The sequence below is a fragment of the Halichoerus grypus genome, chromosome 7, assembly GCF_964656455.1.
Source record: "Halichoerus grypus chromosome 7, mHalGry1.hap1.1, whole genome shotgun sequence".
Lineage (NCBI taxonomy): Eukaryota > Metazoa > Chordata > Mammalia > Carnivora > Phocidae > Halichoerus > Halichoerus grypus.
The window spans coordinates 119,363,729-119,390,619 of NC_135718.1; the positions used below are offsets into that span (position 1 = coordinate 119,363,729).

General features: G+C 41.8%; 1 long non-coding RNA gene across 2 annotated transcripts in view; it reads right to left on the minus strand.

The window, feature by feature from the left end:
- LOC118537957 (uncharacterized) overlaps positions 1-20,969 on the minus strand; it is a 34,676-nt gene extending 13,707 nt beyond the window's left edge. For both annotated transcript variants that reach the window (XR_013449500.1, XR_013449501.1), the window contains exon 1: positions 20,703-20,969. This is a non-coding gene — a long non-coding RNA (uncharacterized LOC118537957). The remainder of the gene's footprint in view (positions 1-20,702) is intronic.
- Positions 20,970-26,891: the final 5,922 nt, after the last annotated feature.

Genomic DNA, 26,891 nt, shown 5'->3' on the forward strand with positions numbered 1-26,891 from the left:
TTGCCATATTTGCTTTAATCTATTTTTTGGTGAAGTCCTTTAATATAAATCCCAGACAGCGTGACATCTCAGCCCTGAACCCTTCAGTATGCACTGCAAAGGAAGAAGGAAAGTTTCCTGTGTAACTCCAGTGCTGTACTATCCCTCCCAACGAAATTAACAGTAATTCCTTAATACCATCTAATATCTAGTCCATATTCAAATTTCACTAGCTATTCCCAACAAGTGATTTTTGCAGTTTTATTTCTTTGAGGATCTAATCAAGCCCCACAAATTGACATGAAATTTGTAATTTGTTTTATACGTGGTCATATAGAGTTTATTTAATTTCACCATGAAGAATTGTGAATAGAATTAAATAGAAGGTATTTATGGAACATTAGTGTTAATATGCAATAAGTTAACGACAGCACATAAATGAGGATAATTCTGCAAATTAGCCTAAGGATGCTCTTTATTCAGCTCCTTGTTATTTTCATTCGATTAAAATTGTTCCACACCAACCAAGACTCTCTAATACCTTGAAAAGTAATGTTAAAAATCAATAGTGGCAATATATCTCATTTGACTTTTCATCTGATGAAAATGCTCTCCCTGTCCGTGGGCTTTATTTTCTGAGACATGCTTGCAAATAGCAACCTAAAACCTCCTCTTTCCTTGCCATTTAGAAACAAAACACTAAAATGTATCAGAATAACTTGGGGGGGATCTCAAGAATTCTAGTAGTAGGTAATGAAAATAGCTTATTTTTGATGCCATTATTCAACATGTAGTGAAATCTCAGTCTGTCTTAATATTCCTATGGCTCCCCAACATAACACAATATGTTATTTCAAAATTTATTCATCAACAAATCATTTTTAGACAGTTATTTTAAATCAGTTTAACACCTCGCATCATTTGTTAAATGGGGAAATTGGCATCTGTTTCTTTTTATGAATGTTATTACATAGAGTATTAAATTAGCATTATTATATTTAGCCAGGTGCTAATCTAAAAATAAAAACATGGACTAAAAATCAGGACTTTATCGTACTCAAGGCAAAAATAACAGAATGATTTTTTAAGGCTTCTAAAAATTCCCCAGAGTTGTTATAGTCTTGAGAAAGGCCTTCATAAGCCAACAGGCGTGTTTTGGAGTGTTTTCTAGCACATTTGATTGTGCTGCATTCCAGTTACAATTACCTTGCTGGAACAAATGCAACATTCCCGAAGCCCTGCAGGCAAACTTGGAAGTTCTCCAGCCCCGTCTCCCCTCCCAGCTAGGATTTGGTGTGCTGAGAATTCCATTCCAGGAACAAGCTATTCCCCTCTGTGTAGCTGAGTCCAGAGGTTCACAGCTTAGATTCAACTTCTGGCCCCTACTCGGGGCTGCGGGCCTCTGCTAGGCTCTCCCTAAGTGTCCAGGCTCCAGAACATAGGGCAGAGGAGATCTAGTTGAGGTTCTCCTGTCCTTAGTAGAAAAGAAATCAAGGTGCTGGGCAAAGATACTGCTCTGAAGTGTAAAAGGGACTGGAGAAATACATCTCTTAGCCACATAGGCCAGGCCAACAATATTGCTAAGGACAGAAATGGCTCTGTCTTCAAGAAATTCCTTTATTGGGATGCCTGGGTGGCTCAGTTGGTTAAGCGTCTGCCTTCAGTGCAGGTCATGATCCCAGGGTCCTGGGACCGAGTTCCGCATCGGGCTCCTTGCTCAGTGGGGGGGTCTCCTCCCTCTGCCTGACTCCCTCCTGCTTGTGCTCGCTACCTCTCTCTGACAAATAAATAAATAAAATCTTAAAAAAAAAAAGAAAATTCTTTTATTAACATTTGAATGGTCCTTTGCACTTGACCCACTTGATCTCCTTGTGATCTCGACCGTCAGGCAAGGTGCATTCTGTTTGGTCTCAGGTGATAAGCAATGGGCCCGCCTAGACCTGGAAGTCAGGGCTCCTTTCACTTGCCTCACTGCTTCTCAGCGTTCCAGCTAAGGATCTGGATCCCCTCTCAGAACCACCCTACTAAGCCTCACCACTGTACCTCTCACACAGGGATGTAAACTTAGGTGGTGTTTCTGGTCACTCCTTCCCCCTCCGGGCCGTTCGGCTGCCTCCAATGGTCTGTGAAATCCTTCAGCGCAGGAACCAGGTCTTTCATCTCTGAGTCTCTACCTTCTGGGCACAGAGTAGGCACTTTACAAATGTGCTTAATGGATAGGTGCATGTGGACACCAACTTAGAGGGCAGGGACACAGTGGAGCTGAAGACACCACGAATGAATGAACACTGAGGCATTTAGGATTTATCCACATCATTCATTGGATTCAGTTCTATGAGGCCAGGGTCCATGTCTGATTTGAGTGTGTATCTCCCAGAATATGCCTGGCACATTGTACGTGGTCAATACACTCCTTAAGAATTCATTCATTCATTTATTCATCAAGTATGTGTAGTAACTGTAAAGGAGATGGGGCAGGGGTGCGGTTACCTAAGGGTTCTAGCTGGATAAAACAAAACCGAGCTTTTGGCTCTTCTCTGAATTACTCTGGAAGGCTGCCTGGAGGAGGTAGGATTTCCCAAGGGCATGTTTGGTCAAAATGACCCAAGTGTGTGTGGTCTTGAAATGAACCCAGATGGCTATCATCCCTTCTTCTGCCCGTGCCTTTCCTTGTTCAGTGTAGGCCCTGAGGGAGACACTTCTACTTAGCATTTTGACCTTACTAGAAACAGGTTCTCTGGGTAGAGACAGAGGCAGAAGGACTCTGGAAAGACTGTACTTTCCCTAAGTGCTCAGGCCTAGACCAAATAAATGCTTAAATTAATTCTTTCTGGGATTCAGAAGATGACGCAGAAACCAACAAGGGGAAAGCTCTCCCTAAGGTAAACCACAGAGCGCCGCGTAACTCCAATCAAGTCTGTCAGGGTCCAGAGATAGGGGTATGTGGGTGATTCACCTCTTTTTTCTGTGAAACCTTCTTGCTTTTGTCTGGCGGTGAGGGCTGGGTGGTATGCAGAGGGGCTGGAAGCTTCTGCTCCTCGGAGCAGGCATTTATCGTGGAACTGAGAGCAGGGGGTTAGGGGACAGCATGCACACACCTCACTTTAAGCAAATTCAATTTCAGAGAATCTGCACTTTTGAAAGGAACAGTTCTTGGCCCAACAAAATAATTCCCCATGAAGTTCCTTAAGGGGTAAGTACTGAAAATAGGATTTAGTTTACAGAGAACAAAAGTATACTACGAAATCTTGGGTGGACTTATCTCTTGCCAAAACACATGTACATCTCTAGGCTGATTCATAGGGTCCTACAACCAGAACAAACCTCCAGAGCTCAGGCTGGTCCTGATTCCTGCCTCCAGGAAAAACTGACTTAATCAATCCTTATTGACATCCACTGTATACAGAACTCCATGCCAGGACTTGTAAACACACTGCAGATTTATTATCACTTACAAAAGTGGAGGGTTTACAACCTCTTGGGGACGGGGTCTAGGGCAATGTTGTTGTATTCATCAGGAGTTTTAGTTGGTGGTGAGAGAAGCCCAGATCAGATTGGCAGAAAGACCAAAGGACATTTGTGACCCCCGGGGTCGGCTTCACTACCTCTAAAGTCACACAGGGCCCCACACCCAGAACAGCCCATACTTGGTTTAATGCTTTGCTATGGCTGTCTTGAAACTTTTTTTTTTTCAAGGTTTTATTTATTTGAGAGAGAGAGACAGAGATAGTGAGAGAGATCACAAGCAGGGAGGAGAGGGAGAAGCAGACTCCCCACTGAGCAGGGAGCCTGATGCAGGGCTCAATCCCAGGACCCTGGGATCATGACCTGAGCTGAAGGCAGACGCTTAACCGACTGAGCCACCAGGCACCCCTGTCTTGAAACTCTTAATAACCTTTTAACAAGGGGCTCCAAATTTACTTTGGCACTCACGTGGCTGTTCCTGATGGCACCCATAGTTGGGAGTCCAGGGTTGTTACTACCCAAAGCTGCTCATACAGTGGAATGTGCTCTCACCTCCCCTCCCCATCTCCTCCTCCTCCCATGCCCCCCCTCCTTTCTTCCTTCTCCTTCTTTTCTCTCTCTCTCCCCTTCTCTCTCTCTTGCTCCAGCTCCTGGCTCTGCCTCCGTCTGTGTGGTGGTTTACTTGTCTTCTAGAGTGGTAGATGCAGGCTGGTATGACCCCAGGTTGGCCCTCCCAACATCCATATACCAATCCCAGAGAAAGGCCTTTTGGCAGAGCTTGGCTGGTCAGTCACCAAAACTGCTTCTTCCTTCTCTTGGGATCACAACTAGATGGCATTCCAGCCTCCCTGCCTCTGGAGTGGCCATGTGAATGGGTTTGGCCAACGGAATGTGAGCAGATATGAAAGTCTCTGCTTCTGGCCTAGCCCATAGAAACCTCCCAAAAGTGATTTTCCTATTCTCTTTCTCCATTTGCTGGCTGAATAGAGCAGACTCTGAGGTCCAGAAAGAGAATGGAGCCACAACATGAAAGGAGCCTGGGTCCCTGAATGACTCCATGGAGGGCCACACTGGGCTTGGAGTGAATTACAAATACACTTCTATTTGGTAAACCATCGAGATCTGGGGGTTCTCTTTGCAGATGCTAGGGTTTCCGATCTGTACCCAACGCATACTGTGATTACCCCTGCATGGGACGCAAGCCACCCTTGGACCAGTTACTACTGCTGGCGGACCTCAAGCCCATCTAAGGGCCTGGAGCCCCACTAGGACCACATGCAGTGAAGGAGGAAAGTGGATGGGAAATACACACATGGCCCCACAAACAAAACAAAACAAAACAAAACAAAACAAAACAAAACAAAAAACAGGTGCTAAAGTTTACTCTAGCTCTGAATAAGAGAGCAACCTAAAATCTCAGTTTCCAAAGATGTATTCTTTGAAAACTTGAATAGCTTAATATTAAAATTATTCTCCCTATTACTATTGTAATATCATCTTAGTTCTTTCAAAGAACTTAATATTGCCTTCACTTCCACATTGAGGTAATTCACAGAGGCTCACCCCCTTTATTTTTGCTTCAAGGGCCACATATAAGACTCCAGCTGAAGGTCACATGGATGAGAAACCTAGAAAGTTCCCTTGACAGTCTAACCTTCTGTTGCCATATCAATCTTCAGCCTAGATGTAGATATATAGAGGAAAAAATAAAGCAGCAAGTTCTTCTCATAGTCCCTGAGATGAAGCCATGTTCACTGTAATCTGCTGAGGAACTTTTCATTTTGGTTGGTTTTCTCTCTGCCACTCCATCTGCTCTTAAAAGGTTTCCTATCTTTGACTCGTGAACAGATTTTGCTCTACCTCGGTGGGTGGGGGAGAGTTTAACAGTGTGGATAAAATTGTTGGGACTTTGGGGCTGCTAGAAATTCTGGGTTATAGTTTTCACAAAATGGTTCTCCCACTTCCAACTTTGCAAATCCCTCACTTCTCTAAGGCTCCTGTTCCTCATCTATCAGATAAGCATAGCTATGCTGTCTACCTCCCAGGCTGTGGTGAGGTTAAAATAAGATCAAATGCATTGCAAACTAGAAAGGAACTTTCAAATTTAAGATCTGACAGTTGCTTGTGACAGTCTTCCTTTCAATTAGTACAGATAATGGAAAGTCGACAGGGCACACTGAAGATCATTTGTCACCTTCCTTCCTCTGGGATATCCAGACCCAGTTCTTTAATCATTGCTCTTGAACCTGATTGCCCTAATATTTCAGATCTGTGGTTCTCAGCCTTGGCTGCACATTAGATCATCGGGGGAGCTTTTATTCCAGTGCCCAGCTGCATCCCACACTCAATAAATCAGAAACTCAGGATGGGTCTCAGGCATAGGTTTTCTAAATCACTCCAGGTGAGTCCATTGTGCAGACAAGGCTGAGAACCACTGTTTTAGTTTACTCTTTGGGGGGCAACTCAGGAAATTCTCTCTTGTCACATCTGAATCTATTTGAATCTAATACGTGACTAAATAATTTCATTTCAATAGAAGATGAATGCACTTTGGAGCTATTATATTGGCCTTATGTTATGTTAGAGATGGATGATTGCAAGACTGTCACATAGATGTTTATCATCTTTGCTTAGCAGTGTTCAGGAGATGCTTGCAGATGAGATGTATCTTTTACAGAATGCTGAAAATACCATTTTATAGCAACTGGAAAGATGGAGAGAATGATGGATTCTGAGCTGTTTTGTATAAACCCGGAGGAATACCATTCGGTAGATGACAATTATCTGGCATCTGTTGTAGAAACTATTCATGAGGCTGAGTGTGTGTGTGTGTGTGTATAAGAGAGAGACAGAGAGTTGGAATCCAGTAAGTGGAGGGGTAGGCAAGACCACGAGGCAGCTGGCAAAGGTGAGTGGGAGGGTGGAAGTGCCATCACTGGTGACACTCTGATCCACTGGGCGCTAAAGCAGTCCTCAGACCAAAGCCCGTCCTGAGAACCAAGAGGGGTCTCCTTTGCAGAAGGGCCAGTGAGCGCCCCCTGGTGGTCACAGGAGGCTCAGCCAGAGAGTCGTCCTGTGGGCTGTGGGCCCCCCCCCCCCCCCCCCCCCCCCGGGGGGAAGCAGCGGGCTGGTCTTCAGAGCCACAGCCAGCCCACCTCTCCCCTCCAACCACAAGTCTGCCCAGGATGGTTCTTGGCCCGGGCAGCAGCTGCTGCTGCCACATCACATCCTCTCCTTTTCTGTGACCTGGGCCCAGTTATTTAACCTTGCTGAGTCTCAGTTTTCTCAGTTGAGTAATAATATTTACCTGACGCTGGTATTGTGGGGATTCACTGAGATTGAGGCATATACAGCTCCTGGAACCAGAAGGGGATTACTCTGAGTCCCTCTCTCCATGCTCAGAGGCACCTTGCTTCGTACACTCTTGCTTTCTACCTGCTCACCTGCCCTCTGTGTCCTCAGTGGCTGTCCCCATGGGGCAGGCTGTTTCCCCAGGCTCCATTCTGGGCACCTCCTTCCCATCTAACAGCACAACATCACATCACATTTCTGTCCTGCGATCCATTTTTCTTCATTGACCTCCACACTTACCCTGGGAGGTAGATGAGGCAGCAGCACCTTTTCCAGTGTGCCCAACATCAAAGAGCAAATCACTGGCAAGAAAAGGACCTGCCACCTTAGAACACTATGTGTGCCAGGCTCATGCTGAGCATGGTGCACACATTGCCTCATTTTACCCACACAAACAACACGGCAAAGCAGGTATTTTTATCCCCACTCTATAGAGAAAGAGGTGGGGGTTTAGGTAGTTGGTGACTTTTCTAAGGTCATAAAAAAAGTAACTGGTATACTAGAATTTGAACCTCCTTCTCATCAGTTACAAAGGCCTGCCCACCTCCCCAGCAGTGACGTGTACCTAGTTCTCTGGATTCCTGGAAAATTGCTTCTCTTCCGATAAAATCCTGTCCTCTAAGAACAGCCTATCACACTCACAGCTGCCAGAAGCATCATGCTGGGCATTTCAGTAATGCCTTCTCTTTGCTTGGAGACATTTCTGCTTAGGATAACTAATTGTCTAATATGGAGTAACCCAGAATATGTACTCTCATGACTCAGTCCTTCCATGGCCAGAATCAGGTAATCCCCAGATAAATATCACAAGAGTGCTTCAAGGGAGGAGAAATGTAGATTCACTCTTTTCTTTCCCTTTCCTGTTCACTTAGGTGGAAATAGTACTTAGCCCTGAAAAACTGTATCTTTAAATGTTTTTCAAGCAGCTCTATGATAAGCCAGGATTTTTAGACTTCAGGTCCTAACCTATTGAGTGCTTCATGAAATCCATGTATTGGATTATGACTAGGAATTTTTTTCTTTTTTAAAGATTTATTCATTTTAGAGAGAGAGCATAAGGGGGCGTAGGGAGGGGCAGAGCGAGAGAATCTCAAGCAGACTTCCCACTGAGCACAGAGCCTGATGCAGGGCTTGATCCTAGGACCCTGAGATCATGACCTGAGCCAAAATAAGAGTCAGGAGCTTAACCGGCTGAGTACCCAGGCGCCCCAGATTATGACTAGGAATTTTTAAAAGAAAAGCAATAGAGTAGAAAATATCAGTGTGTACGGCAGATAAGGATAAATATTACTTCAGGAAACTTTTGCCTTGGTTCTATATCCATGAATGTATGTATGTGTGTATGTATATGTATACTAGGTCACAATGTGAAATGTATTTCTTTGAGTCACAGAAAGCATTTGGAAAATGCCAACTGTTTGTCGTTTATAATCTGTTTGCCATTAGGATTTATTATATTAACAGTTCTCATATTTTTGGTCCCAGGACACTTCGTACTCATAAAATTTATTAAGGAGCCTGAAGAACTATTGTTTATAAGCGTTATAACCATCAATATTTACTGTATTAGAAAGTAAAATTGGAAAATTCAATCTTTACCAACTCATTTGAAGTAACAGCTAGAAACCCATTACACATGAACATGAATAACATATTTTTAATTATATATGTACATATTTACTTAATTTATATATATTGAATAGTAAGAAGAGTGACATTGTTTTATGTTTTTGTACATCCGTAATGTCTGGAGTGGACACACCCTAAGATAACCTCAGTGAGTCTGGGGAGTGAAGGAGAACCCATGACTTGCTTCTCGCCAAAAGAATCTGGCAAAGGTGATGATAGAGTCACTCCTAGGATTACGTTATATTATATAAGACTCCATCGTAGCAGACTAGAGCGGGATTTTCCTGCTGGCTTTGGAGAAGTAAGCTACAATGTGATGGAAAACAAGGACTGATGTTGTCATATGGCAGGGATGGGACCCGTGAGTTGCTGAGAGCAGCCCCTGGCCAACAGCTAGCCAGAAAACAGGGACATTGGTGCTACGACTCCAAGGCACTGAATTCTGCCAACAAGCAGTGCCCTTGGAACAAGGACCCCTGAGCCTCAGGTGAAACTGAATCCCTGGCCAACATCTTAATTTTAGCCTGTGAGACCTTGTGCAAAGACCCCGAGGATCCCATCTGAACCCAGACTCCTGACCCATAGAAACTGATACAAATGGGAGTTGTGTTAAGCTACTATGGTTGTGGGTATTTGCTATATAGTAATGGGAAACTAATACATATGACCACTTATATCTGCTTCTGCATTCAATCTGTTGTGACAAGTTGTTTTAACTGAAGTATCTAAAGAAAATCCAGCCTCCCACCGATATGCACTTAGAAAAGGGAAAAGTATTTTAATAGTTTTTTTAGATCCTGCTGGGAGAGGGAAATGAGAATTATTGTTTAATAGATAAAGAAATTCAGTTGCGGATGATGAAAAGTTCTGGAGATGTAATGGGTGATGATTGCCCGACAATATGAATACACCTAATGCCACTCAACTGCACACTTTAAAAAATAGTTAAAATGGTAAATTTCACATTATGTACATTTTACCACAATTTAAAAAAATAAATTACTGACAATTCAGAGATCAAAACAGAGTTAGCTGCAATGTGGAATCTGAAATCATATTAATGATTTTCATACTCTGTTACACTAAAATCCATTAGTCAGCCTTGCACTTTAAATGGCTTTTACCTATTCATGATTTTGTAACATCATGCATTGATTATCTGAAAAATATTGGTCTATTAAATTATGCAGATCTTCCAAAAGTTAACTCACTTAATTATACAATATAAAAAATTCATATTCATTAACATCACTACTAATCTCATCAGAAAAGTCATTAAGTTTGGGGAAGCTGTTAAATTCCTGATGTAAGAAAAAGAAGGAAAATGAGGAGTGTATACAAATTTACCAAAATTTTGATTTTTCCTTGAGAGCTCGACTTTTATCATTGGCAACAAATACAGTACTATTGATTATGTACTCTTAGAGATTTAAAAAACAAAGCAGGAAAGAGGACATGGGAAGCAGAAGGTCAGGGGTCGACATCTTTTGGTTGTATTTTCCAAAGATGGTCACAGCCATAACACCTGTGTTCTTGTCACACCCCATCAAGAAATGGAGTCTAAGTCCCCTCCCCTTGAAAGCAGGCTGACTAGAGTGACTTGCTTGATCAATAGAACAAAGCAAACATGACATTCTGGAGCTTCCAAAGGTAGGTTAAAGCAAGCCTTACAGCTTCTGCCTGGAATGCTTGCTCTTGGAACGCCCCTGTCAGAACTCAGCCACCAGGCTTGAAAACTCAAGTGTCCTGGCCAGGGCACCTGTAGACTTGACAGCCAAAGAAGAGCTCCCAACTCCTGGTCAGTTTCCACTACCATCCACAGGGGGGAGCCCTCTTGGTCATCCAGCCCTAGAGCACGTGCTCTTCAGATGACTACAGCCCCACGAAAGACCCCAGGTTAAAACTGCCCAACTGGGGCACCTGGGTGGCTCAGTCAGTTAAGCGTCTGCCTTTGGCTCAGGTCATAATCCCAGGGTCCTGGGCTCCAGCCCCGCGTCAGGATCCCTGCTCAGCGGGGAGCCTACTTCTCCCTCCCCCTCTGCTGCTCCCCCTGGCTTGTGCTCTCTCTCCCTCTCAAATAAATAAAATCTTTAAAAAAAAAAAAGACAGTAGAGAGAAAAGATGGAGGAAAGTATAGGGGTATCTATAGAAAAAAAGAGTAAAATAACTGACTATAGTTAATGGAACAAAAAGTAGAATTGCAAGTATAATATTAGTGATGCCAAACTAGCAAAAAGAAAAACTAATTATAACACAAGTAACAAACACTGACAGGATAAAGTAAGTGAGACAAAGGAACAATTTAAAGTGAACTAATCAACAGATATTGTCTAGAGTTGAATGTGAACAACATTTGTTTTATTTTAACTATTTTTCCTGCCCTGTATCTGATTCTCCTTTCTATGTTTGGTGAATATTCCTCTGCACGCCTCCTGCCATCAATGCTGAAAAGGCCAATGCTTGCTTTCCCAGTTTCCTAAGCAGGTAGCACACGGGCATGTGATTGAGGCTCAGTCAACCCCTGTTAGGAGCTAATGACACAAAAAAGCAGAGACGGTGAAGAGTCCATTCGGCAGTGGAGGCGGTCTAGTGGCAGTGACGGAGTGGGGCACTGGTGACCACAGCAACGCAAACAGAGGCGGTCAGCCTCCGTAGTGGTGCTGGTGTGCCCTTACCAGGCTGGGCTCTGTGGCATGCCTTTGCCTATGGCTCTAGCTGCCAAGTTTTACTTTGTTCCTATCTATATTCAGAGATTCATTCACGGGGTTTCTTGACATTTCTGTGAGTTACTCAATATCCGTTCAATATATCCCCTTCCTATTTACATAAGCCGGAGTCTGTTTCCTTTGCTTACAACTAGGAACTCTGATTGGTCCACTGATAAGTCAAGAAATACAAGTGTTAGCATATTACTTGAGAAAGAATCAGAAACCCAAATGTCAACAGTAGTTAGCACATGCAATTCCTTTAGCTTGTAACAAATCTTCCTGAATTCCACTTTCCTGGCTGTCTGGAAAATGCCTAATCATCCTCCAGATTTCAATTTAGATATCATTTTCTTCTCCAAAGCCTTTCCTTGTCCTCTAACACATGCATACCAAGTCATAGCATTCATTTGCACTGTAGTGGACTACTTCTTTGTCTTTATTGCTCAATATAATAAAATTTCCTTGGCCGAAGGGACTATACCATGGTTACCATTATGCCTGGTACATAGCGGGTATTCTCAATGAAATTTGTTAATAAACAGAAGTTATGGAGGAGTTTTAATGAATTTTTCTAAATTATCTAATTTATAAATGGAAAAACCTTAACAAGATAATAAACATACCCTCTTCACTACTTGAATCCATATGGCTTCCTTAAGATCATGATGAAGAAGAAAACACATAGCCATCCGAAGAATAAGATGTTGATGATCTATATTAGGATCAGTGGTGGCTTAGGTTTTGCTTTTCTTTTTTCTTTTGTGTTGATCTTGATTGATATAAAATGTTACACAATTATCCTCTCAAATATTAACAACAAATGAAAGAGAAACACAGTAATTTCTAAAACATACATGAAAATATTCAGAAGGTCTTAAACCAAGTAAAATTCCTCCCTCTGTTTCTGGCGGTCCAGGCATCTTTGGGACTTGTGCAGACTTCTTTTTTTTTTTTTTTAAGATTTTATTTATGTATTTATATGAGAGAGAGAGCAAGAGCAGGGGGAGAGGGAGAAGCAGATTCCCCACTGAGCAGGGATCTGGGCGCAGGGTTCAATCTCAGGACCCCAGGATCAGGACCCAAGCCCAAGGCAGGTGCTTAACTGACTGAGCCACCCAGGCGCCCCCTTGTGTGGGCTTCTTAGCCATGTCTATACAACTTGCCTTCCATGTCTATAAAACCAAAATATTGAGTTTATTAGAGAATTTAAAAAGCAAAATGAGACCTAAATACAGTTCCATCGAGGGTTAGAGTCTCAATAAATGAATTTTGGAGGAATACAGTTCAGTCTGTAGCAATTGGTGTTTCCCTTTATCAATGAAGAGAACCAGTTTGACGTAATGTGATCCAAGAGTATCATCACATCACTACTGAATTCTTGTTCTTTTAGACTACAAAGCAAAGTTCAGGGTGAAACAGGGTGCTTAGTTTGATTGAATCTGCATGAGATTTTTACCAAGGTTATAGAAATACATAATTGGTTTTTGTTGTGAGGACAGATATTCAAATTAGGTGTACAAAAGGTTACCATTTAATAGGAATATAAATATAAAACCATTTGTGAGTCACTAATATCTGACCCTCTTTCTATTCAGAATTTATTTTTTTAAAGATTTTTTATTTATTTATTTGACAGAGAGAGACACAGCGAGAGAGGGAACACAAGCAGGGGGAGTGGGAGAAAGAGAAGCAGGCTTTCCGCAGAGCAGGGAGCCCGATGCGGGGCTCAATCCCAGGACCCTGAGATCATGACCTGAGCCGAAGGCAGATGCTCAACGACTGAGCCACCCAGGCGCCCCTCTATTCATTAAAACATAGTTTCCATATCTTTTGTCCCAAAACCCTCAATGTAACTACATTTTATAGATAGCATCTTTAGGAGGTAATTAAAGTTCAATGAAGTCATAAGGGTAGAGTCCTAATCTGGTAGGACTGGTGGCCTTACAAGAAGAATGAGAGATCTCTCTCTCCTCCCCATGCACCCGAAAGGAAAGGCCATGTGAGGGTGTGAGGGTGCAGCAAGAATGTGGCCATCTGAAGCCAGAAGAGTTCTCGCTGGAAACCGAACATTGCTGAAGCCTTGATCTTGGACTGTCCCGTCTCCAGAACTATGGGAAAAGAAATTCCTGTTGATGTAGTCTGTAGTATTTTGTTATGGCAGCACAAGTAGAGCAATGGACCAGTCAAGGAGAGCGGCGATTTTGGCTCCCGTTCAAAACTGAGATTGTCTCCCTGGTACCTGCCACATAGCATTCCCTATCTCAATCTGGGGCTTCACTTTTTTCCTCCCACATTTAAAGATAGTCCATCTTAGGGCTCACTCCTGAATCTTTTGATTGTTCCTCTCTATACACTATTCCACTGGTTCCTGAACACATAAGAAACACCAAGGACCTTGTTAAAAAACAAATTCCTATGTTCCGCACATAGAAATCTTCATTTAGAAGATCTGGAGGGAGACCTGTAGTGATTCAAGAATGCTTGAGACTACAATCTGGTCTCCCTGCTCAGCGGGGAGCCTGCTTCTCCTCTCCCTCTACCCCTCCTCCAGCTCGTGCGCACGCACTCTCTTTCTCAAATAAATAAAATCTTAAAAAAAAAAAAAAGAAAGATGCAAATCAGCCAACCATGTGAAAACTTGTAGGAAAAAACTTTCAGGCAGATGGAACACAAGTTCAATGGTCCTGAGACAGGAAGAAGTTCAGCATTTTTGATGTTCAGAAAGAAGGTAGGTAAACCTCAAGCATAGTCAAAGAGAGAGTAGTATGAAATGAGGTAAGAAGTAAGCAAGGACCAGACAATGTAAAACTATAAAACCAGCTTCATGTTTAAGGACTTGGGGTTTCATACTAAGTACGTGGGAAGGAACTGGAGAGGTTTAAGCGGGGAGTGTCAAAATTTGATTAAAATCTGATTTGTGTTTTTAAAAAATCATATGGCTGTGTTTTGTGGGGAAGAGATTGTATAAGGGTAAAAGTAGAAGCAGGTAACACATTTAGATGGTTCTTATGGTATTTTGAGTAAGAGATTTTGGTGGTTTGGCATAGGGCAGACTCTGCCCTGTCCCTATTGTCATTTGGGGCTACATTATTCTTTGTTGTGAAGGGCTTTCAAATGCATGTAGGATATTTAACTACATCTCTGGCCTCTACCTGCTAGATTCCAAGTTGCCCCCCTTTTTTTTTTTAGAAAAATGAGAGAAAAAAAAAGAATTACAGAGAATAAATCCAAGAGGCCTGTAAGTATAATAAGAATTCCAGAAAGAAGAGAAAATGGTGTATGCAAATTTAAAAGTATTTAATCCTACTAAATATACAAAAGATTTAAAGTGTTTGTGAGGAGCTGGATCTAAAATGAGAAGAAAGCAAGTGGGCTGGAGACTGTTATTTTTCATTATAAACCCTCTACACTCCTTGATCTTTTAATCATGTGCATGGATTATGTTGCTGAATGTTTTAAAAGAATGAATGGTAATCAAGGAAATAGAGCCAAGAAACGTAATCTATATTTTATGAAATACAGTTTTTTGAGAGCAGAAAGTGGCATAGTGGTTGGAGGGACCATTGAGGTCAAGGGTAGGATTTTAAAAGAGATTCTAGACCAACTAGTTTTTTTTTTTTTAACTTAAAAAATACTTTTAAATTTGCATACAGTAAAAATTTGTGTGTGTACACAGAACTTTGAGTTTTAACACATGCATAAATTCTTGTAACAGTAAACAGAATAGTATAAGAGTATACGGAATATTAACAGTATACAGAACAGTATACAGAAAAATTCCAGTATCTCAAATATTCCTTCACGCTACCCCTTTGCAGTCAGACCCTCTCCCTACCTTTAACCCCGACCAATCACTGGTATGTTCTCTATCCCTTTAATTTTGTCTTTTCCAGAATATCATATAAATGGAATCCTACAGTATGTAACCATTTGAGATTAGCTTCCTTTGCTTATTAAATACATTTTAGTCATTGCATATATCAATAATTTGTTTTTTTATTTTTTGTGTTTTTTTTTGAGAGAGAGAGAGAGTGAACTCGGGGCAGGGAAGAGGGGCAGAGGGGGAGGGAGAGAGAGAATCTTAAGGAAACTCCACGCCCAGCGTGGAGACCAACATGGGGCTTGATCTCACAACCCTGAGATCATGACCTGAGCCAAAATCACGAGTCTGACGCATAACAGACCCCCTTTTTATTTCTAAATACTATTCCACTGTACAGATAAACCAGAGTGTATTTATCCATTCACTCACTGAAGGGCATTTAGTTCATATAGTTTTTCTTGTTTAGTCTGCTAATATAGTGAATTACACTGATTGACTTTCAAATGTTGAATCAGCTTTGCTTTGGGACATTTGGGACAATTATTAATAATGCTGCTATAAACATTTATATACACATTGTTGTGTTAATGTTTGCTTTCATTTCTGAGATAAACATATAAAAGTGGAATTTCTGTATTAAATGGTAAATGTATGTTTAACTTATTATAGAAACTAAATAGCTGTTCTCCAGAGAGCCTGTACTATTTTGCATCTCCATGGCAATGTGTGAATGTTCCAGTTTCTCCACATCTTTGCTGGCACTTGATATTGTTATTTTTTTTTATTTTATCCATTCTAATAGGTGTATAATATTTCTTGTGGTTTTAATTTTCATTTCCCTAATGATTAATGATGTTGAATATCTTTTCATGTGCTTATTTGCCATCTGTGTATCTTCTTTAGCGAAGTGTCTGTTCAAACTTTGCCCATTTTTTATTGAGTTGTTTTCTAGTTAGGTTTTGAAAAATTCTTTAAATATTCCGGATACAAGTCTTTTGTTATGTATATGCCTTGTCTTTCATTCTCTTTGTAATATCCTTCATGTAGCAAAAGATTTCAATTTTTATAAAGTCCAATTTATCAATTTTTCCCTTTATAGACAGTGCTTTTTGTGTTAGATCTAGGAATTCTTCGCCTAATCCAAGGTTTCAAAAAATTTTCTTCTGTGTTTCCCTCAAGAGTTTCATATTTTTAGCCCTTACTTTTAGGTCTATGATCCACTTTGAGTTAATTTTTATATGTGGCATGGGACATAGGTCAAGATTCACTTTTTTCCCATGTGGATACCCAGTTTTTCCAGCACCATGTACTGAAAGGGCTATCCTTTCTTCATTGAGTTACATTTGCACCTCTGTCAAAAATCAGTTGGCCAAATTTTGTGGGTCTACTTCTGGACTCTATTCTATTCCATTGGTCTATGTGTCTGTCCTTCCACCAATACCACATTGTCTTGATTACTATAGCTTCATAGTACATCTTAAAAGCAGATTGTGTGGATTCTTCAACTTTGCTCTTCATTTGCAAAATTGTTTTGCTATTCTAGTTCCTTTATCTTTCCTTATAACTTTCGAATCAACTAATCTATATGTACAAAAATCCTGCTGGGATTTTTATTACAATTGCATTAAATGCATAGATCAATTTGGGGAGAACTGACATCTTTACTATACTGAATCTTTTAATCCATGAACACAGTATGGGTGTTTTTTTATTTCTTTCATCAGCATTTTGTACTTCTCAGCATAAAGATCCTACACATACTTTGTTAGATTTATACCTAAGTATTTCATCTGTGGAAGAGAGGAGTGCATCACCTTCCAATTGTTCATTTCTAGTGTAGAAATATGATTATTGTACGTTAAGCTTTTATCCTGCATAAATTCACTTCTTAGCATTAAGACCTTTTTGTAGATTTCTTGAGATTTACTACATAGACAATTATGTCATCTGAAAATCAGGATAAATTTATTTCTTCCTTTCCAATCAGAATGCCTTTTATTTTTCTTCCTTACTGCAATTGCTAGGACTTCAGTAAAATATTGAGTATGAGTAGTGAAAATGTACATCTTTGCTGGGTTCCCAATCTTGGGAGTAGGAAGCATTCAGTCCTTCACCACTAAGTGTAATGTTAGCTCTAGGTTTTGTGGATATCTTTTATCAGATTCCCTTCTATTCCTGGATTGCTGAGTTGGGTGTTTTTTTTAAAACATTAATGAGATATGAAGACAGCTACATACTTTCTAAAATTTATGTTCACATTTTGTTTGCTATCTGTAAAAATGCACATTTTTTTAAAGTATGCTCCACACCCAGTGTGGAGCCCAGTGCAGGGCTTGAACTCACGACCGTGAGATTAAGACCTGAGCCAAGATCAAGAGTCAGACGCTTAACTGACTGAGCCATGCCAAAATACACAATTTTTAAGACAGAAAGAAAAGCATAGAAAAGTAATCAATGCCATCTCTTAGAGAGACTACTAAGACCATGTCAAATGGTACCACCCCCCTCACTTTTCACTATCTCTCTGTCATTTCAGCAATGTAGTCTCTTTGATAGGGTAGGAGCAGGAGTGCTGAATTGCAGGAGCAGTCTTGCTTGGAAGCCCAAAATCAGGCTAGGCAAAGCTCAACTGTCAAGGATCCCCAGCCAGAGAGTCCTCTTGTGAAATCACACTGGCCAGTCCTCTGGATAACAGATGGTAGTTATTTCTACAGTTATTGAAGAACCAATGAACTCTAGATAGATTCGATTCTTTTTTGGGCTCAAAATGTTAATTTTTCCTCATCTTGGTTGAACCAACTTTTTACTTTTTTTTAAGAACACAGATGAAATCTCTTGAGTCTGTGATGCTGAGTTTTAAAAAACCATGAATGTTGAATTTTGTTAAGTGCTTTTTTTGCACCTATTCATAGGATCATGTAGTTTTTCTTGTTTAGGTTATTAATGTGGTAGATTATACTAACTGATTTTCAAATGTTGAACCAGCCTTGAATTCCTGGGGTAAATGACACATGATCACAAAGTATTTTTCTTCTTACATGCTGCTGGATTCAATCTTCCAATTTTGTTGAGGATTCTTTCATCTTTGTTCATTAGAGATACTGATTCAGTTTTCTTTTCTATGTTGTTTTTATCTGGTTTTGGTATCAAGTAATTTTGGCTGCATAAAATGAGTTGGAAAGTCTTCCTTCTTCTATCTGCTAGAAGAGCTTGTGCAGAACTATCGTTTTATCTTTAAAGGTCTGCTAAAATTTACCAGTGAAGTCATCTGGGCCTGGACTTCACCCTTTTTTTAGATTTTATTTTTTTAAGGAGGCTCCACACCCAGCATGGAGGCTGACACGGGGCTTGAACTCGCGACCCTGAGATCAAGACCTGAACTGAGATCAAGAGTTGGATGCTTAACTGACTGTGCCACCCAGGCGCTCCTAGATTTTTAAATACAAATTCAATTTTTAAATAGTTACAGTACATTCAACCTATCTGTTTCTTCTTGGGCACATTTTGGTAGCTCTGATAGTGGTCTAGTTCATCTGAGTTGTTGAATTTATAAGTATATAGTTGTATCTCTTTTAATATCCATTGGGTCAGTAGTGACATCTCCTCTTAGAGCATTTATGCTATGGGAATGACCTAGTGCAATAAAAAACTGAAGACAAAGTAGAGAAGGTACATAACTGCAGCTGGACAGACCTCAAACTTTGTTATCATTGACTCCTTCCTGTCTTTCAATTCTATATCCATCCTTTTCATTTGTCCTTGGCAATATTTCTTGCAGTTTCCCCCCATCCCCTATAATGCTAGGCATAGCCCTGTAATATCTCCTAAACTATCTACCTAAATTATTCCACTGGCTGCCTAACTGGTTTCACTGCCATTGCCCACTGTAATTCATCCTTTGCACCCCTGCCAGACTTTACTTCTTAACTTCCAACGGTTCTGCTCTGCCTGCAAGATAAGGACCCTCCACATCTGGTTTAGTCTGGCCTTCTGAGTTGCAGTTCATTTTATTTTCCTAAATCAAGGGTCTTTAACATGCAGGCTTTGGAAGGGAGGGGTGGGTCATGAATCTCCTAAAATTTGAGTATAAAATGTTGTATGAATGGGAACTTTATTTCTAGAGCAAGGCTACAACCATTACCAGATGTTCAAAGTGAAAAAAAAATGTGCTAAGAAAAGTCTTCAACCTAATCTTTGTTTCTATAATGCATCAAGAATACAATATATACATATATATTCTATATATATACACAGAATACAGTATATAGCTTCTCCAATAGTTCCCACATCTGTAGTGATCACTCCTTTTTCTGAACTTAAGATTCACATAACTTTAATGATCTAGCCTAAACTTAGTATTTTACAGATGAGGACATAATCTAGCACTTAACAAATTTTGTCCAAAGTGGCTCCAGTAGAACTTCTCTGTGCAACTGAGCGCTGATGTGCTACTTTGTGGGTCTTTTTATGAATAAATTTCATATTTCTCCTTGCAGTCAGGAACTAAACCTCAGAGTTCTTTGAAACTTCAATTATCTTTACATCTTACATAAACTAGCTGCTCAAATGTTTGCTGAGAACAGTGATGATGATAAGACAGTCATACTGAGACAAAGGAAAGGGGCTGGTTAGTGAGTACTGAGTTAGAAGCACATTTTTAAGGAAGCATAAGCACATTTGGGGGATGCAAAATATTAAGCCCAGAGCTTAAGATATCTTATAAAATGTAACACTCAGGGGTCTGTGTGAGGAGAGCTTTGAGGATTCCTAGACAGCATTCAGAAAAAATTCCTCAGAAGCAACTAAAAGGGGATGCCCAGATATATGGTAAAGAGAACAGATAATAGCACCTGCTTTCCAGTGAGCTACACAATGGATTCAAATGTCAACACCACATCCAAGCTATGTCACTGTTGCAGGGTTACAGGGTTCTTGTCTCAGAGTGGAAGAATGAATCTCAAAGACAAAAGGCGGGCCTGAAGTCAAAATCTATTAAGTGAAGGTGCAAAAGGAAAGAAAAGAGCTCTCTAGAGTGAGAAGAGTCCTGAATGGGTTGCCACTGAGGGGTTTTATGGTAGAAAACTGACCAGGAAACCTGGTAAATATTTCATCTATAACATTTAAGACAAACAAGGTGGATTTGTAAATATTATGAAAATACCTCTTCTACATTTAGAACAATCAAGGCGGATTTGTTATGTTCCCTTCTCTCTGGTTAATATCTTGTCTATAACATCTCTCCACATCTGGAATTTCTGTGAGCCTGGTTATGTAGCCCCTTTCCTGTCTCTCCCTACCTAGCCTCACCTGTCCCTTACTCATCACCTTGAGCAAATTAACTTTTCTGTGCTTCAGTTTTGTCATTTGTTTCTACCTAAGGATTGTTGCCATGTTTAAATAAAATAATGCCTGTGGAGTGCTTAGGTGTCTTACTCTTAAGGCATTCCTTCCTTAATTGTTAACTGTTGCTATTATTTAATGAGAAGAGGGGTTTTAGGAAGGGAGGAGGTGCTGTGGTCCTTGGTAGAGATTTTCGTGTAAAGGTGGGAGATTCTGTAGCAGACAGATAAGGTATATTCGAAGAACCTGGGGGGGGGGGTGTCACATTTCCACGGTGTGTACCTGCAGGACCCGTCACAGTGGCAGGAAGAGCCAGAAGTGTCAGACCAAGAACACACCCTCCACAGTATATATACGAGAGGCCAGCAACCGGATAAGATGAACGAAGCTTATGAGAAAGTTCTCACCTTCTGGGGAAACCTGGAGCGGGAAGCGGCCTCATCTGAGGAGAGGGGTTGGATGGCCCAGGGGGTGACCGAGAGGTCGGGAGACAATTTAAGGGAGCTTGGGGGAAGGAGAAGGTAGGAAGAAAACGCCAACGCGGCCCCTTTCCAGCCACAGCTCCCACTGCGACCATCACGTACTGGAAACTACAGGGGAAGCGACCATTTGCTGCTCAGGCAGCAGCCGCGGAGCCGGACGTGGGACGGCGCGGTGGCGCGCGGCTGGTACCCGCGGCTGGGACGCGCGGGGGCGTCAGCTGGCCGGAAACGCCCCGCCCACGACGCAGGGAGGCGGGGCCACGGGCCTCTTCCGGCCGCGCGGCCTCCCGCCGGGGCTGCGGGCGCGAGGTTTTGCGCTGGCTGTCACGCTCCTCGCGGGGCGTTTCCCCCAAGGCGACGTGCGGAACCTGGAGCCGTAGGGCCGAGTTCTGTAACAGATGGTCGCCAAATGGCAGCGTTTTTCCGGCATTTGTTTGGGATTCCATTTGAAATTCTGTAATGGATCGTCGCCAAATGGCAACGCTTTCCTGGGATTTGTTTTCCCGTAGATTCGTTTGCCCAGATTTGGTATCAGTACAATATTGAGATTTCCTGTCCAGCACTGTGGATACTTCTCCGTTAATCCGAGTCTGCCCTCGTTGTTCCTCTGAAGCCTTAGAATCTTCTTGGCGGTTTGCACATTTCTTATTAGGTTTTTTCCTGCCAGTTTTTATTGCTGTTTTGGTTTGTTTGTTCTTCCTAATGGACTTTTATTGTACCCTAGGATAATTTGGGTTTTGGTATGTGGATCTGTGTGGTCACTTCGCTGAACCTTTGTTTTCTAATAATTCTCTTGGATTTTGTAGGTAAGAATTCATCTGTAAATAACAATTTTGGCTTTTCCCAAGAATCCCACACAACACTGTTTACTAGCCTCAGGGCTTGCCTCCTTCTTTCCGGAAGTTACTTGAATTGCATCTTACCTTTCCCTTCATGATATTTTCTGAAGGTTTCTGGCAGTTACCTTTTTAAAAAATTAACTGTACTTTTTTCTTTTTCTAGTTTACCAATTTGTTTTATTGTTTCTTAAAATCAGAAATGGGTATTTATTACCAAATACTTTCAGTATTAGTCTCACAGATGATCATATAGCTTTTCTCCATTACCCTGCTGTAATAAGACTACAATAATAGATTTTCTAATGTTGAGCCGTCCTTTCAGTCCTGGTATGTATTCTTCCAGTATGTTGCTGGATGAAAATTGCTGTGTATTTCATATAGGATTTTTGTGTCTAAGTGAATAGGGAAAGGGTTAAGGTATAGACTGGGAGAGATAGGGAGCCCCTGGCTGGGCTCTGAGACTATTCCTGGCAGGCCGAGGGTTAAGACAGAGTGAACAAAAAAGATAAGGAAAGAGACCACCTGGCCTCGGATGGTCGGGAGTATTCTTCTTTGGCGGCTACAGTGTATCATAGAAAATGACCAAACCTCAAAGAATTAAGTCATCAAGGGTGTTATCAATAGTCCTTACTCAAACCAAGACAGCACAAGAATCTCAAGGCTACAAGCTTCCCAGTCAGTTCTCAATAAAAGATTGCCACTAAAAGCCCTCAGTGGCTAGAGAGCTGCTTCTCTCTTTTCTGTTCTCATCTTCACTTAATAAACTTAATAAACTTAATAAACTTTCACTTCACTTCACCCTTTTGTGTCCGAGAGATTCATTCTTCGATTCCATGAGACAAGAACCCTGTGATCCTGTAACCTAAGTTCGTAAGTGAAATTGGCTTATGGTTTTCTTTAGTTGTCCTTGTCCAGTTTTGATATTAGTGTATGGTAGGTCTCAAAATGACTCAGATTAATTTCTTTCTATGACCTGGAATAGACCTAGCGTATGAATGATCTATTCCTTAGGTTTGAAAAACTCATCTTTAGAGCTATCTGAGTGTGGTGCCTTTTTGAGAGATAGATATATGTTTTTCCTAGAAAAGTATCAATTTCATTTACATTTTCAAATTTTTTGGTATTAAATTGTCTCTGTGTCATAAGCACGCTGTGAAGGCACACACAGGAATGTGTCTTTCCACAGTGTCGGCTTGATTCTGTCATAAACCAAGGTTAACATAATTATAAAGCAGGTTCAGGATTCCAAATTCAATGACATTTCACCGGTGGTTAACTTGGCTTCTTCCATGGCATGCAAAGCAGAACACAGGTCACCCAGCAAAGAAGATAACACAGGGGCTAGGAAGTTAAAAATCCAAATGCAAAGTCCGTCTGGGTGCGCAGTTGAGATGAGGCCTCAGTCAGGTTTAGGTCAGTCAGCTCTTGGCACTTGCATCTTACTACGTTCAAGCAGTGAAGGGTCTCAGCTCTGTTCGGAGACCAGTGGGGCAGAGCCTTCAGCGGCGGAGGCCTTTTCTAAGTGATCAGACATGGAGGGGTCAGTGTCTGGAGAATCTGACAGTTTGCTGCAAAAATCCTCCCCTTTTTAAAGGGATTGAATCGGTGTTGGGCCCCTGCAGCCCTGCTCTGCCTCTGCTTGGGATCAGCTCTGGGGTGTCGTCAGCTGGTGCTGGTCTCTGCGATAATGTCTCGTGGCTGCAGTGCCCTTAAATGCTGGCGTCCTTGCTTGACACAGGCCCCTGCTGGACGTGAGAGACTCCATCTTGCTCTCTACACTCTGATATTAACTTTTTTTTTTTAATCTCATATTGTTCTTGTTCATATATATTCTTTTGGAGTCCTTTTTCTTGATCAGATTTATTGAACCACCTTCTGATTTTTTATTAATTTTGATTGATTTTGTTATTGATAACCTTTATCTAGAAGTTTTTTCTCTTTCGTTAATTTCTTCCTTATTTTTTTTTAAAGGTTTTATTTATTTATTTGACAGAGAGAGAGAGCACGGAGCAGCAGAGGGAGTGGCAGAGGGAGAGGGAGAAGCAGACTCCCCGCTGAGCAGGGAGCCCGATGCAGGGCTCCATCCCAGGGCCCTGGGGTCATGACCTGAGCTGAAGGTAGACGTTTTACTGACTGAGCCACCCAGGCACCCCTCTGTTTTGTTGTATATATGTGTTTTTTTTTTTTTTTAAGATTTTATTTATTTATTTGACAGAGAGAGACACAGTGAGAGAGGGAACACAAGCAGGGGGAGTGGGAGAGGGAGAAGCAGGCTTCCCGCGGAGCAGGGAGCCCGATGCAGGGCTCGATCCCAGGACTCTGGGATCATGACCTGAGCCGAAGGCAGACGCTTAATGATTGAGCCACCCAGGCGCCCCGTGTAGATATGTGTTTCAAAAGCATATGTATGTGCCCCCACATTGGAAATATTTCCTCCCTTAATAGTAAAATTTAAGCCTTTCATATGTATGTGCTTGGATTTAATTCTAACTTATTTTTTCTATATATTGTGCTTCCTGTTGTTTTCTTCTCTTTTCTGTCTTTGGTTTGATGAAGTTTCTTTTTCCAGATTTTTTTTTTTTTTAGTAGTTTGGAAGTTACAGGTTAAATTTTTATCTAGTGGTTATTATTATTATATTTTAGCTCATTTAAATTTCTATTTTTATATAAGCATATGGAGTTTATCAGCATTTTTATGAGGCAGTCTTATATAGTGGTTAAGAGTAGAGACTGAAGCCATACTGCCTGGATTCAAATTCTGGCTTTTCCACTTATTAGCTGTGTGACCTAGAGCTTATTAAATAACCTCTCTGTGCCTCAGCTGCCTCATCTGTAAAATGGGGATAAAACAGCATATAACTGATAAGATTATTGTGAGGATTAGTGTGTTAAGGTATAATTAATATGTAAAATTCTTTTTTTTTTCCTTAGGACACTGCCTAGCATGCAGCACATAGGTCTCTCTAATCACTAGTTTTTCATCTATGAAATGGGCATAATATCTGCCTACCAGATTTGTTATAAAGATATACATTATCGTATATACACTATTCAGTTTACTATAATGAGCACCTTCTACGCACTTGAATTAGCATGGTTTTTGGCTTCAAGGAGTTCATGATTTGGTAAGGACCCAGACACAGAAACACAATTGCAGTATGACATAACCTTAATACTGTTCCCATGTCTTCTCTTGTCCCCTTCTTATCTATGTTCCACACAGAGCAGTTTCAGAACACATTAATCAGATCACGTATTCCCCTGCCAAAATGATTTCCACTTCCGTTACACTTTACATGAACCACAGTCTCCTGACTATGACTTTAACACTACACTCTGGGCTCTGCCCGCCCCCTTCTAGTCTCATTAAGTGCCACTCTCCCCTCTTCTGGTGACTCTTACCACACAGGCTTCCTCTTGGTTCCTTAAACCAACTCTTTCACTCCTGGGTGCCCTCTGCCCAGAATTTTCATCCCACCTGCGCTGACTCATCATGGCTGACTCATCTTTCAGGTCTCAGCTTGACTCAGTCAGGTTCTTAGTTACAGACAGCAGAATCCACTCTGGCTGAGAAAGGGCCTTGATCAATACGGCGTAGCCCACAGAGTGTCCAGGAAGACCAGCAGCCAGATGTAGGTGCAGCACAGCCAGATAACACACTAGCAGCTCTAGCGAAAATCCACTGCTGCACTTGACACCAACACAACTTCTACAAACACAGGCTCCGAAACTCAGAGCTTTCCCTCTGGGACGCTCACCACACTCACCACCGGGTAGGGCAGAGTTTGGCACGTTTCCTTCTTCATCCTGCAAATCTTTCTTGCAACAAAAAAGTTGAATCTTTCTGACTTCATCTTTCAAGTTGAAGTTCTGTGTGACCATGCCTAGTCACCTCTGCCTGGGCTGCAGAGGGGGCCCAGGGGGCAAGTCTTCTCACAGGAAACTCCTCAGGTATCAAATGGGTGTTCAAAAGTGCTGGACATTCAGAGAACCTGTCACATGAACACTGAATATCATGTCACCTCAGCAGAAGGCCTTCCCTGACAGCCCTATGTATACACATACTGTCCCCAGCCCAGCCCCATAGTCCCGTGCTCCGTCATCCTCTTCAAGGCATTTGCCACAACTTCTATTGTTGTCTATTGGTTCAAATGCCTTATAAATCCTGGCGCCTGAGTCCAGTCTCCATGTGGAGTTTCATTAAGTGTCCCTCAGGCAGCCAAAAATAATTTTAAAGATTTTATTTATTTATTTGACAGAGAGAGAAACACAGCGAGAGAGGGAACACAGCAGGGGGAGCGGGAGAGGGAGAAGCAGGCTTCCCGCCGAGCAGGCAGCCCGATGTGGGGCTCGATCCCAGGACCCTGGGATCATGACCTGAGCCGAAGGCAGACGCTTAACGGCTGAGCCACCCAGGCGCCCCAGCCAAAAATAATTTTAAAATGTACTTCAGTCTTTAACGTGGGTCTCTTGGAAGAAAAAATTATTAAAGGGGCTCCCGTCACAATTCCCAACCGTTCTCATAGGTTCGCATTCCCTTTTCTCTTTGTTCATTCCCCCCAACCATGCATTGGTTTAGCATTTCTTCATAAATTTTGCCCCAGGGCTCTCTCCTCAAATGTTTTCTGCCTGTTCTCTTATCTTGCATCACAGACATTCCGAACTGGTTTGGGAGATCCATCTTTCTCCGGGCACGGGGGGAAGCAGTTGAGAGACCGAGGAGGCTGAGAACATTGACACAGTGAGCACTTTGGCTCACCACAGGTGTCTGACCTCCGGATTGTAAATTTTACGAAGACAGGGACAGTATCTGTTCTATTTGTGCCTAACGCAAAAATCTGACAAACACAAAGCCAATTAACATTTGTTTTCTGGAAAAAAAGAAAAGGCCAACAACTGAAGTATAGAGAAGGAAATATACAGCACAGAGCAGGAGCTCCTGGCCTAGCGAAGGGTCAGCAGGGGGTGGAGGGGAGGAGCAGCGAGTAAGGAGTTTGCAAAGTCATCCTGGAGAAGATGAGGCCAGAGCAGAATCTTAAACAGAGAGAATTCACTGTGCAAAGAAAGAGGTAAGGATAGAGAAGAGTGTTCCAGTTAGAGTGCAGCACCAGCACAGAGAAATGCCAATCAGCTTGTGGTTCTGTTGCTAAAGGTGAAGTAGGGGGACCGGCAGGAGGTGGGCGGAGGGGCTGAGGCAGGCATGGCAGGCCCTGTGTGCCATGCCAAGGAGGCCGGGCTTTGTCCTGTTGGTGATACAGCGATAGTGGGTGGAGTG